General features: G+C 30.9%; 1 long non-coding RNA gene across 1 annotated transcript; it reads right to left on the bottom strand.

Annotated features, from left to right (window-relative positions):
* Positions 1–5,234: 5,234 nt before the first annotated feature.
* LOC143922140 (uncharacterized) lies at positions 5,235–8,056 on the bottom strand. The gene is made up of 5 exons (XR_013261561.1): positions 7,980–8,056; positions 7,641–7,766; positions 7,315–7,445; positions 6,022–7,182; positions 5,235–5,360 (listed from the first exon to the last, which is right to left on the bottom strand). It is a non-coding gene; the product is annotated as an uncharacterized LOC143922140 (long non-coding RNA).
* Positions 8,057–12,500: the final 4,444 nt, after the last annotated feature.

A 12,500-nucleotide genomic window follows, 5' to 3' on the forward strand; every position in this document is an offset into this window, starting at 1 on the left:
CTTTGAGACAAGCATATGATTACTGGCAGGATCAACCAGGGAGCTGCGCGCTTGTGTCGCGTAGTAGCGCAGTATATACAACGGCGTGAGCCGTTCGTACACATGCGTACATACACGTACATACTCTGATGAGCACCGTCCGGCCGGCGTAACCCGACGCGGACGACGTCGCATGATCTCCTTGAATGTTATTATTATTTAAAACATCACGGTATATATATTATATATATATGTATACAAGTTTATACACATGCATACAGTGACACACGCATGCATACGTATCATACGTATGCACATACATACATACATACATATTTTAAGAATACATAGTGTGTGTGCGCATGTGTAATTTTTTTTTTATATATATACAAAAACATATATACAAACATGATATTTTAACGTATATACAGAAAGTTCGACCGTCAATTCGAGAAAAGCACGCGTCGGACTCGTTCGAAACGAGCTGACGAAGTTCGTGTGAGAGCGACGAATCGCTCTCTTCTCTTATAATTCTGTGTCTCTGCTCGCGCGGAACTAGAGAGTGCACGATATTACTGTTCAAACGTATGCGCGCTTTTCTCATTCAAAAACGAGTGGGCGGCGCCGCATATGTCTTTACGGTTAACGCGTTGTTGCGCGGACGCCTTCTGACGAAGGCCGCGATCGCGTACGCGTTGACGTTGAGTATCGGACGAGCGACTATCAGCATGTATTCACACAGGTCGTATCGCCGGCTCGTTGTACAGTGGGTGGTATGAACTAGAGCTGCGAATGTTTCACGTACCGTTACGCTATTTTGCGAGAGAAATAATAAACAAAAAAATAATGGGGATAGTTTGCGTTTTGGCGGGGTGTGCGAAGGGGTTAAGACAAGAAATGATATTTTTTTTAAAAAAATTTAAGAAAAAAAAAATTTTTAAAAAAAAATTTCGAAGAAAAATAAATATACATATATATTTTTTAAAATATATTTGTTGTTATTAAATTATTATAGATATATATGTGAGAACTGATATTTTTTTTTAAAAATTTAAGAATAAAATATTTTTTTAAAAAATAATTTTGAGGAAAAATAAATATATATATTTTTTGATATGTTTGTTGTTTTTAAATTATTATAGATTATACATATATGTATGAACTGATATCTTTTTTTTTTTTTTAATTTAAGAATAAAATATTTTTTTAAAAAATAATTTTTAGGAAAAATAAATATTTATATTTTTTAATATGTTTGTTGTTTTTAAATTATTATAGATTATACATATATGTAAGAACTGATATCTTTTTTTTTTTAATTTAAGAATAAAATATTTTTTTAAAAAATAATTTTTAGGAAAAATAAATATATATATTTTTTAATATGTTCGTTGTTTTTAAATTATTATAGATTATACATATATGTAAGAACTGATATCTTTTTTTTTTAAATTTAAGAATAAAATATTTTTTTAAAAAATAATTTTGAGGAAAAATAAATATATATATTTTTTGATATGTTTGTTGTTTTTAAATTATTATAGATTATACATATATGTAAGAACCAGTGGCGTGCGGTCCATGGATGCGGTGGATGCGGCGCATCCCCTATAACTTTAAAAAGCCAAGAGTATTTTTAATAAATATTTGAATTTCGCTTCGATGTATTCTTAGTGATGTACGTGATTATGATGTAGTATATGATATATATTTCACATATCACGTGTTTTTTGTTACATGATGCATTATATAGGATCTTTTGATAATTTTTATTAAGGATTCGCATAGGCCGCATTCGCATAGGCCGGCCACAGGCGAGTGACGCTGGCGAGTAGACGCTGAGTGAAGTGCGCGCGCGTCATGGATTCGGAGTCAAGACCGATCCCATTTGCGCATGCGCACTATGAGGCTGTCTTATTCGCGCGGACGCGTTGACACTTGTTTAACCTCTACGGTGGATTCGGTTTCTCTGTTTGCTTATCTATTGAGTTTCACTTGGAAGCCGCTGTTGATCGATATTTCCGCACGCTACGCCCCAAGTTATTTATCAAAAAGCTAGCCGATTCATTTCTTTAGACGAAGTTAATCATTTATACTGTAAGTTGGTTATTTTTTACTTTTGAATTAAGTTTTCATTTAAATTAGTTTCGTCTAACTTTATTTTTAGTTTACTGTTCCACTACTTACGAGTTTTCATTATTGCCTTTAATATGGATATCGAAAATAACAATGAGAGTGGACTTGTCGTCGAGATCAATAATAATTGCAATTGTTTAATTGAAAATGTGCTGAAAAGAAGATTTGCTTCTCTCCCATTTAATGAAAAGGAGATTATTGTTAAGAGCCCCAAACCCACACCAATATTAAATATTCAGTCTAAAACAAAAACATTTAAAAGGTATTTTAACACAGAAACATACGAAAAAATTTCATGGATTTGTGGATGTGCTCACTTAACGAAATTATTCTGTTGGCCATGTATTTTATTTTCTCAAGAAGTGAATGTCTGGAGTAAATTTGGATTTTCTGACCTAAACAATTTAAGTAAATCGCGCAAGAGACATGAATGTTCTCAAGCTCACATATGTTCTGCTGCTCAATTTAAAAAATTTGGAAAGGGACCTCGTATAGAAAATTTTTTAAGTGCTCAATTTAAAGCAAATATTGAAATGCACAACAAAGAAGTTACTGCAAATAGATACATTTTGTCGAAATTAATAAGCGCGATCTGTTTTTTAGCAAAACAAGAACAACCTTTACGAGGACATTTTGAACACCAGGAATCGGAAAATAGAGGGAATTATATTGAGTTGCTGTATCTGTTGAGTGAATCAGACATAAAATTGAAAACTCATTTAGATAACTCTACGGTGTTTACTGGACTATCGAACCATATACAAAATGACTTGGTATCCGCAATATCAAAAGTCTTGCTAGATGAGATTAAAACTGAAATACGTGCATCAAAATTTGTTTCCATAATTGTGGACGAATCTACAGATATCAGTCGCAAAGCTCAGCTATCTACTATTTTTAGATATGTAGATGAAAACAATGAAATTCAGGAGAGATTTGTTGGATTTGTCGATGTTAGTCCCAATAGAACAGCTAATGCTCTTTTTCAGCACATACGTGAGACCTTGGAAGAATTTGGTTGTTTGGACAAATTAATTGCACAAACGTACGATGGAGCGGCTGTAATGTCCGGGGAGCATAATGGAGTGCAACGAAAAATTCGAGATATTTGTCCTAATTCTTTATTTGTCCATTGTTACGCTCACAGATTGAATTTAGTTTTGTCGCAATCTGTTAAACATATATCCGGATGCAAACGTTTTTTCAGCCGTATGTTGTCATTTTCAACTTTTTTTTGTAAGTCTTCAAGAAGAATTTCCCTTCTCGATTGTCAAATAAAAAAACGATTTCCCACTGCTGCCCCTACACGATGGAACTACAATAGCAAAATTTTAAATATGATATTAGAATATCAAACAGAATTAATGGAAATATTTAATCAAATAATTAATGATGAAGACGAATGGGATACTGATGCTGTCATAAATGCTGAAGTCCTTCATCGTTATTTAAAAGAGTTTGAATTCAATTTCAATTTGCATTTATTTTCTGCAATATTTAATTCGGCAGATTTTTTATTTGAAATTTTACAAAAAAAAACCTTTGACATATCGTATTGCGTAAGTGAAATTAAAAAATTTGTAAAATATTTAGATAACAAAAAAGAAGATTTTGATTCATTGTGGAACAAAGTAATAACTAAAAATTTTAATAGAAAAAGAAAATATGCTGAATGTGAAGAAGATGTGAAAACAACGTATAAACTTCACTATTCTGAAATTTTAGAAACTCTTTCAGTAAATACAACCAATCGATTTCGAGATATCGAAAATTTAAAATTTCTCGAATTTTTTAACGTCAAAAAATTTAAAGAATATGAAAATAATTTTCCAGATTTCCTATTTAAATCACTCCACCTAACTTATGGAAAATACTTTGATTTTATGAAATTAAAAAGCGAATTAATTTACATGTACTCAACGCAAGATTTTCATTTGAAATCTATAAATGACGTAAAGGAATTAATTGTGAAAGATGATCTAATAGACGTTTTGGAACAAGTATTTAGTTTAATACAATTAATTTGTACGATACCTTCCACGAGCGCATCGGCTGAACGATCATTTTCGACTATGAAAAGAATTAAAACGTTCACCAGAAGTAGTCAAAGTGAAGAAAGACTCTCTGGTCTTGCTTTAATTGCAATCGAAAAGAAAATAATGTCAAATTTAAAAAACAATAAAAAATTCTATGATGCGGTTATCGATGAATTTTGTAAAAAGGAACGAAGAATAAAATTAAATTTTAAAAAATAAATTGGTCGGTTTTTTTTTTCAAACAAGGGACAGCATCCCTTGTTTGAAAAGTCACCGCCCGCCACTGGTAAGAACTGATATCTTTTTTTTTTTAATTTAAGAATAAAATATTTTTTTAAAAAATAATTTTTAGGAAAAATAAATATATATATTTTTTAATATGTTCGTTGTTTTTAAATTATTATAGATTATACATATATGTAAGAACTGATATCTTTTTTTTTTAAATTTAAGAATAAAATATTTTTTTAAAAAATAATTTTTAGGAAAAATAAATATATATATTTTTTAATATGTTTGTTGTTTTTAAATTATTATAGATTATACATATATGTAAGAACTGATATCTTTTTTTTTTTTTAAATTTAAGAATAAAATATTTTTTTAAAAAATAATTTTTAGGAAAAATAAATATATATATTTTTTAATATGTTTGTTGTTTTTAAATTATTATAGATTATACATATATGTAAGAACTGATATCTTTTTTTTTTAAATTTAAGAATAAAATATTTTTTTAAAAAATAATTTTTAGGAAAAATAAATATTTATATTTTTTAATATGTTTGTTGTTTTTAAATTATTATAGATTATACATATATGTAAGAACTGATATCTTTTTTAATATATTTGTTATATACACACACACACGTGTGTGTGTGTGTGTGTGTGTGTGTGTGTGTGTGTGTGTGTCTACATATACATATATTTATACATACATATAACAATACACTACATATAATAAACAATATTTATGCATAAATATTAGAATGTTAACTTTTTAGTTGTATCGTCGTGACAACATTTGAAAAATCCCTCCATCGTCTTTATATTTCATTATATTACAAGATAAAAATTAAAATTAAAATAAATGTACACACACATGTGTATCTATGTGTGAGTATATATTTATACATACACAATTCATACATGTAACAATATTTATGCATTCATTTTTAGTGACGTTAACATTAGAATAACATTAGATTACTAACAAAATTAAATTAAATTTGTAAATTAGAAACGATCAGTGGATCAGTAGCTATCAAAATAGATATACGATGTTCAATTATGTTCACACACTTGTTCAATTATGTTCACAATACAAGTGTGTGCGCGCTTCCGTCGAGACGCCGACGTCGCCGAGTGAAATTTTATTCATCCAAAAAATAAATAAAATCATATGTGTACATTATACATACATACATGCATGCATACGTACATACACACATAAATGTATAAGAATTGTAAATAGGTTTTAGACCTCTTTTTCCTATTATGCTATAACGTTAACATTAGAATAATATAAGACTATGATTACTAACAAAATTAAATTAAATTTGTAAATTAGAAACGATCAGTGGATCAGTAGCTATCAAAATAGATATACGATGTTCAATTATGTTCACACACTTGTTCAATTATGTTCACAATACAAGTGTGTGCGCGCTTCCGTCGAGACGCCGACGTCGCCGAGTGAAATTTTATTCATCCAAAAAATAAATAAAATCATATGTGTACATTATACATACATACATGCATGCATACGTACATACACACATAAATGTATAAGAATTGTAAATAGGTTTTAGACCTCTTTTTCCTATTATGCTATAACGTTAACATTAGAATAATATAAGACTATGATTACTAACAAAATTAAATTAAATTTGTAAATTAGAAACGATCAGTGGATCAGTAGCTATCAAAATAGATATACGATGTTCAATTATGTTCACACACTTGTTCAATTATGTTCACAATACAAGTGTGTGCGCGCTTCCGTCGAGACGCCGACGTCGCCGAGTGAAATTTTATTCATCCAAAAAATAAATAAAATCATATGTGTACATTATACATACATACATGCATGCATACGTACATACACACATAAATGTATAAGAATTGTAAATAGGTTTTAGACCTCTTTTTCCTATTATGCTATAACGTTAACATTAGAATAATATAAGACTATGATTACTAACAAAATTAAATTAAATTTGTAAATTAGAAACGATCAGTGGATCAGTAGCTATCAAAATAGATATACGATGTTCAATTATGTTCACACACTTGTTCAATTATGTTCACAATACAAGTGTGTGCGCGCTTCCGTCGAGACGCCGACGTCGCCGAGTGAAATTTTATTCATCCAAAAAATAAATAAAATCATATGTGTACATTATACATACATACATGCATGCATACGTACATACACACATAAATGTATAAGAATTGTAAATAGGTTTTAGACCTCTTTTTCCTATTATGCTATAACGTTAACATTAGAATAATATAAGACTATGATTACTAACAAAATTAAATTAAATTTGTAAATTAGAAACGATCAGTGGATCAGTAGCTATCAAAATAGATATACGATGTTCAATTATGTTCACACACTTGTTCAATTATGTTCACAATACAAGTGTGTGCGCGCTTCCGTCGAGACGCCGACGTCGCCGAGTGAAATTTTATTCATCCAAAAAATAAATAAAATCATATGTGTACATTATACATACATACATGCATGCATACGTACATACACACATAAATGTATAAGAATTGTAAATAGGTTTTAGACCTCTTTTTCCTATTATGCTATAACGTTAACATTAGAATAATATAAGACTATGATTACTAACAAAATTAAATTAAATTTGTAAATTAGAAACGATCAGTGGATCAGTAGCTATCAAAATAGATATACGATGTTCAATTATGTTCACACACTTGTTCAATTATGTTCACAATACAAGTGTGTGCGCGCTTCCGTCGAGACGCCGACGTCGCCGAGGGAAATTTTATTCGTCTAAAAAATAAATAAAATCATATGTGTACATTATACATACATACATGCATGCATACGTACATACACACATAATTGCTCATCGGTAATCTCGTTCCGGAGAGATATTAGTCATTTATCATTATTTAGACTAACCATTTGTGCTGGAACCTTCCATTGTTTAAAATTATTTCTGCACATGAGTATACAATATTGTTTACAGCGTCCCAAATATTATATCCGGTTCAAAAATGCTCTCTCTCTCCTCTGTCAATCGTTTCGATAGCCTGTAAAGGTCAATAACAAATCTTTGAAGTTTGGTTAAAGTTTAGATAAAAAGCTTATAACAATAATATGACTTTATCACCGTCGAACACAAAAAAAAATTGTAATAACGGCGTTAAGACGTTTGTGATTTATTGATAAACTACATTCACAATTACAGATAACATGTGTTAATTGTTAATTGTTATCATACTCACCCTAATATTCCAGTGAACTGTGCAAATAATGACCGGACGTGAGCGGGCTCGAAGTCGGTGTTTTCAGTTGTTAATTTCGAACAAAATGCATTTGAGAGTAGGCCACCACAGTACGATATTGTGTATCTGAAATATATGAATATACATAGCCATGAAATTGGTATGTGAATGTGGCCATTTGAACTTTTCGATCGTGTGATTGAAACGTCAAGTTTTATTGATAAATGATATTAACAATTAGATACAACCAAACTAAACTAAACTACACTAGACTACACTAGACTACACTACACTACAACCAAACTAGACTGCACCACAGTTGAAACGACACTAACTAACCTGAGATCGGCGGAGCTAACGTCAGACGCGCGAGTCGGGGGAAATCCCGCGCCGCGCGTCTCCACTGGGGTTGACTGGATTTGGCCGTAATCAATATGATCATAGTCGACCAGCACTTCGTTTACGTACATATACGTATCAATAATATATATTACAATATTATTATTAATGTATTACATATCATATTATAACATCGTTTTAATTATTTATAACACAACGCGAGATGTTCGGCGATGGAATATTATATGGAGAGTGTCATTGACTGATTATTTCTATGACAACACAGTCCCCGTCGGCGTTGACGACAGCTTGAATCGATGTATTAATACCATGTAAAAAATAAAATAAGGCGAAATAAGAAGAGGTCTGTAAAAAAAAAGTAGTTTCATCCCAACCCGTTGAGCGCTTTGGTGGATAATTAGAAAGCCTCGTAAAAAGCTCGTAAAAGAACATACAGAGCGTGAAGCCTACAAAAAGCTTGTAACATATCTACTTTTATTTATTTATTTAAATAGGCACACATACAGAATAAAATATAAAAAGAAAGTTGTATAGTGAGACAAAAAATAATAATAAACACAGACAAAAATATAATATTCCATTTACGGTGAGAACCACATGGTGATATAAAAAAGTAAAATAAAGGAGGTATGTAATTACAAAAACATCAAGATTTTAAAAAAAGAAAAGAAACAGATAAAGTAAAAAAGAAAAAGAAAGACAATGAAGGTGAAGAAGCAAATCAACCACATATTATTGTCTACACCTTTGTCCTAAAAATACTAAAAGAGTCACTAAAGAGGTCAGGACAATCATCTAAGCTATCGTAAATACGGCATACACGAACGATTGCACTATTGAAAGAAGTGTTGCTTTGACAAATTGGTGGATAAAAAAGATTTGTGCATCTGGTGAATCGGGCATTAACGTTAAAGTCAATCTCACTTAAAACAGATGTGTCAAGAATACAATTAGCAATCTTATATAAAATTAACAAATCAGAAACCCTTCTGCGCTGAGACAAACTTGCAGTATGGAAAAAAGAAAGTCTGTCATTATAAGATGGTAACAGTTTTTTAAGACCAGTCTCATAGGAGAAATGGCGCAAAAAACGCTTCTGGATTGTCTCTAAATGCTCAATGGCAGCGTTAACACTAGAGGTATCTACCGCGGTATTTGATAGATCTATCCGGCCTTGGAAAACAAGAAATAGCGTTCGAACACGCGGTATTTGATAGATCTATCAAATACCGCGGTAGATACCTCTAGTGTTAACGCTGCCAATGTGAGTTTGGTAATAGGGAGACCATATGATTGAGGCATACTCCATATTACTACGAACCAAACTGTAATAGAGTAGAATCAGAGTATGGGGGTTTTTAAAGGGCTTATAAATCCCAAGAGTTTATAAGATTTAGTAACAATATGATTAATATGTTCATTAAAATTACAGTTTGGAATCCAGTATACCCAAGTCTCTGGCACAACTACTACTATTAGAGAAGTGAAAATAAATATGTATGTATGTATGTTTATTCTTCCTCCAAACATTAAATTTTAAACTTATTTATTAACTAAAACAAATGTGAAAAAATATCAGTATCAATAAATGAATTATGGAATAGATATATGTATGTAAAAAAAAAGCAACCAGTTCACCCTTCAATATTGTGAATAAATAAATCTGACATATAATAGTTCAGTATCATTTAAAGAGTTCATATTTCTTTGTAGTCATTTTGGGCGGGGGCATGGGGGGGCACTGGAGCCCCATAAAATTTAGGAATAGTGTGAATTTAGAAAAAAATAGTACGAATTCAATGATCAATCAGATACTATGGATCTATAAATGCTACGTTCATATCTTATGTTACCACTGGATACCTCGGTGGCCAATAAAATAATAATGGTATTACAATTCATCTCATGGAGCGAATTGTTAGAGAGGTCTGCCCCACTTTATTTTATCTCAGAAACAGATGTGTTACGTATGTTTTTCTGAAAGTTCGTATTTGTTGTTTGTTTTCAAGAAAGGTTTTAAATTAATATTTTAATGAATCAGTTCAATCACAACTGATCATATCTCTCAAATCTTTGTTTGCGGACGTCCAATCTCTCACAAAATAACGAGTGAGGTGGATTTAATCCTCATGTGTGACGAATTCGGTCCAAAAAAAGTTTTAGTTGTTTAATAGCATTGCGTCCTGACCAAAACCTTATCAAATCGAAGCCACATAGTACATAGAGAATACAAATATAAATTTTCAGCTTGATACGTTCAGGGGTGTGGAAAAACCCGCGGGGTCACAACTTTTTTGACTTTTCTAAATGGAAAAAATCCCACTTCTGGTTCTTTTCATCACATTGATACAAGAATTATACCTGAATCGATAAAAATAGTGGAAGAAATATCGAACAAGAGTAAACTGCCACTTCCGGCTAACGGGTGTTCACAGAATTATATATATATATATATATATATATATATATATATATATATATATATATATATATATATATATATATATATATATATATATATATATATATATAACATGGCATCCAGTTTATATGTAATGCTAGATATGAAATGTCAGTTCGATACTCCGAAAGGTTTCCGAGATAAAATAAATTATCGATCTTCTAGAGTAAAAGTAATAATTCTTGTTGAGGTTAAAATATTTAAAAAAAATATATTACGGTATAAAATTTATAATTTATATTATGTACATGTGAAAAAATTTCAGTCTGATTCGGTTAGTGGTTTGGGAGATAATTGGACTCAAAGTCTTAATACCCATAAGGGAGGTGCCATTTCTGATCAACATAATAATTAATGTAATGCAAAGGAGGTATGTAAAAAAAAAATGACGTCGTATCGATAAGAATTTCAGTTATCGATACTAAGTATCAGTTCGATAGGACAAACGGTGTTTAAAAAATCCCCAAAATACAGACACACAGACACATACATACATACATCTAGATCGTGAAAACGTTATCAGTGATCGATTTTGAGTTCGAATTTTCACATGATCACAATACTTCATCTATCGTTACGACGTACATATGCACATATGTACATATGTATGTATGTACATACATAGATAAAGTAAAAAGACAGTCGGTAGAAAATAAGTCAATTGATAGTATTTTTTTAGTGATACAGTTTGATTGACGATTTTTGTCGACGATGTAAAGATGTTTGGAAAAAAATTTTCGCCTGCAGCGCCATTTTTCCTTTTTACATAATAACTTTATAATTTATAATAAACTTTATAATAAGACCCAAATCGACCATAGATTCCACACGCTTCAACGAGACGGATCCGATGGAATATCCGTGACAATAGCGAGCGAATGTGAACGTCCATAGCTCATAATTTGCACATATACTAATATTAAAAGTTCAAGTCCTAAACTGGAACCGAACTCCAAGACAGCGTTAATATGCGCTCGAAGGAGAGAGGCCTTGCCTCTCATCCCTCACAGCAAAGAATAATTTAACGTCGTCTGCAAACAAGAGACATGGAGCATTGCGTAACACTCTAGGGAGATTATTAATGAGTATTGTAAATAGTAAAGGGCCTAAAGCGGACCCCTGAATTACACCAGATCGATTATATGTGAAGCTCGCGAGTTGTCAATGAGCTCATTATACATACATCATAGACAGATATTAATGAAGTGAGTGAGTGAATGAGTAAATACACACACACACACCCATGGACCTGTAAAGAAAAATTAACTTTTAATCTTTTAAAATTAACTTAAACGACACTGCGGCCAAACATATAAATAACACAAAAAAAAAGAAATAAACGAAAAAGAAAAAAAACACAAATAAGAAGGAAAAAAAAAGAACACGATAAACATTTTAAAATTCTAATGAAAAAAAAACAATTTTTTAAATTTTAATTAAAATAGAGGAGGTTATGTATGCAATAAAATTTGATAAATTAGTCCGGAAGAAAGTAAAAAAACTCGGATGTGACGAACCCATGACTCTATACATGTATTTGAGGAATATAAGAAAGTCAAAAAACAAACTTCGATATTGCAGCATTATGAAATACTAATAGCTATGACAGCATTTTCGATACAAATTGAGCGCAAATGTACGGAAACTTGCAAAAGACAATAGTTCTACTTATGTACATACATAGTAAAATCACTATCAGTATTATACGCGATAAATATCAAATTTTCAACTCGATAGGTTCAGGGGTGCGGACAGAATCGTGGCTACAACATTTTTGACCTTTCTACGAGCAAAAAATCCCACTTCCTGTTTATTAAATCTAATGATTTTTATTTTCAGCACATTGATACAAGAATTATAGTTGAATTTTTTCGTGAAAAGCACACTCGTTTTCATTATATTGCCATGTGGTGCTCACTGTACTTGGAATACAATATTTTAATTTTTATTTATATCTTTTTTGTCTCACTGTACTGCCTTCTTTCACTATGTATATGGGTGCCAATTTAAATAAATAAATATATGGACTAAGGGATAGA

The sequence above is a fragment of the Arctopsyche grandis genome, unplaced genomic scaffold (assembly GCF_051622035.1).
Source record: "Arctopsyche grandis isolate Sample6627 unplaced genomic scaffold, ASM5162203v2 HiC_scaffold_511, whole genome shotgun sequence".
In the NCBI taxonomy this organism is placed as follows: Eukaryota; Metazoa; Arthropoda; class Insecta; order Trichoptera; family Hydropsychidae; genus Arctopsyche; species Arctopsyche grandis.